We start from the raw sequence: 2413 nt of genomic DNA, 5'->3' as shown, positions 1-2413 counted from the left end.
GAAGACCAGTGATGATGTTAAAAAAGAAGGGGAAATTTTGACGGAAATGTTGGAGATAGTAGCAAAAAGGGATTCCTTAATCGTCCTATTGGAGGAAGAACGACAAAGGTGGTGTAAATCATCGTGTTTGACACCTATTAGTTCTGCATATACAAATGCATGTTATATCCGTATTTTTAATATTTCTTCTCAAAAATCGGAGTATCTATCTTACATTTTCAAATTACTAATTATTTTATTTGTTTATATTTTCTCAGTACATATAGTAGGAATATTTATTAATTGTACGCAGGACGTATTAGCATCTTTTAATCTTTAAAATTTTTACAAACATTTCACGATATATATGTTATATAATGTACATATGCTTTCTTCTACTAAACTGTACAGCAAATAGATAACTAAATTTATATTCTCATAAACCTGAATAAGTTATTATTTTAAATAAATGCCTTCTCAGTATTCGTGTGTGTGGTAAAGTGACATGGCACGTTGGTAGGTACAGTATTTTGATCCTTACGAGAAAAAATGTCCCGTTTTGTGCTTGTTGGACGTGTTATTCATTGTTTGTTATTCACGATTTCTTATTTACTTTTGCTCCAACGTACACCCATTTTTATTGTAGCTTACGTGCAAATCTTGAAATGTGTTTTTATGTCTTTTTTCATCTTGTTATGTTTACTGATGTAATAAAAAAAAGAGATCGTGAACTTGACATTCCGGACAGTATGTGTAAAATCAAATGTTTTTGAAATGTTTTTGTCATTGAGCTTTACCCTTGATATAAAATTTTCATATAGTTGAATACACATATCGACTTTTGTGTGTCTAAATTCTCTTCGTAACGAGCAAACGCATTACTACGTAAAATAACGTGCAAAATGTCTTTGAAATGATTAAAAAATATTCACTTATTTCAAATACTTGGATATCTGTAAAACGCACAATTATTTAATAGCACAATTATTTGTGGGTGTACTTTTTTATGTGTATAAATGTATAATATAATTTTAAAATACAGACGTAACTGTTTAATTTAGTTTTTAATGAAATATACGTTATCTTTTTTCTTGCGGATGTCAAAGGCGAAAACTGCATATATTAGAGAGTTGCTATTATCTATTACCATAATTTATATTTTTTTAGATAGTCATGATGATAGTCATTTTGAATAAGAAAATAAAGATTTAATCTTATGTTATACGTATATTTGTGTGTTAAAAGAAGAAAAATGAGTTAATAATAGAATGTGTACATTCTTCAAATCTAAATGTACGCCTTTGACAGAAGCTAGATCGAACGTCGATATTTTGGAAACTGATAATGATGATTTGCAGCAAAGAAGTTTATGCGAATACATTATATACCATTCCAGCAAGTAACATAGTATTTATCCAATTAATACAAATATGTCTGTTTCTCTTTTAGATATCAGAACGAAGACCGCGACCTCGAAGCTCAAATGCTGGCTAAAGGCCTGAGATTAACGCCAATTAAAAAATGTGGTCCTAAATATTCAGTCTAAGGGAGATACGCTTCTGTACATACATTCTCCGCTACAGTTTTTTATCGCATGATAACACCAGAAGAAAGATATATATATATATATATATATATATATATATAATTTGTAAATAGTTTAGGTGGCGCAAAGGACGTTGAAGAAGATGGAAGGGAGACTCGTGTATGCCTAGAATATTTCTGCCCATTTTCAATATATTCAATATTTAATAAACATATCTTTTTTACAAATACTTTTTTAGATAATTAAAATCCTTAATTTTTTACATGAAAATAAACCACGTAAAATCTGCTTCATCGACATAATACATATAATTTAATTGCATAAATGAGACATACGCTGCATTGCCATTACGACGTGCAACATAAAATAAGATTTTATTGCAAAATGTCAGGAAGGTGCGATACTGTGAACGTAAATAAATACTTGGATTTGTAAATTTCCTTGCAATGTGAAATAAAATTGACGTGGTTTATTCTTATTTTTAAAGATGGACCAAACGCGCTGTTTTATGGTTCTGGCGTTAAAATCATGGAATGTGTATGACATTTAAACGTATTATGCGCAAAATCCAGTGTATATAACTTTAGCGATATGGTAGGGCTAGGGCGATCAAATTAACCAAAGGATGCTCTTTAATTAATCGTTTGTATTTATGAAATTCGAAAGCGGGAGAGCTCTTATAATATATTTTGTAGGTGAAGAGTACAAGTATAGAAAAGCGTTTTTATATTTTATACAGTACCTATGTAAATTATGTATACAACACAAATCGATGTAAAATTTTGCTACTACATTATTTTCGCCTATTTCATTATTTAACAACATATACATATTACATGTCGGTAATAAAAAGGAAAGGAAGCTCGAACACAAAGCACGTTATGCGAA

At 29.7% G+C, this 2413-nt stretch overlaps 1 long non-coding RNA gene across 1 annotated transcript; it reads left to right on the top strand.

Annotated features, from left to right (window-relative positions):
• The first annotated feature begins 6 nt into the window (after window positions 1-6).
• LOC112456061 lies at window positions 7-2321 on the top strand. Its single transcript, XR_003040919.1, has 2 exons — window positions 7-108; window positions 1429-2321. It is a non-coding gene; the product is annotated as an uncharacterized LOC112456061 (long non-coding RNA).
• Window positions 2322-2413: the final 92 nt, after the last annotated feature.

The sequence above is a fragment of the Temnothorax curvispinosus genome, unplaced genomic scaffold (assembly GCF_003070985.1).
Source record: "Temnothorax curvispinosus isolate PA1 unplaced genomic scaffold, ASM307098v1 QBEX01000074.1, whole genome shotgun sequence".
Lineage (NCBI taxonomy): Eukaryota > Metazoa > Arthropoda > Insecta > Hymenoptera > Formicidae > Temnothorax > Temnothorax curvispinosus.
Note: the sequence above shows the minus strand (reverse complement) of the source record. Positions and strands in the feature narration are given on the sequence as shown.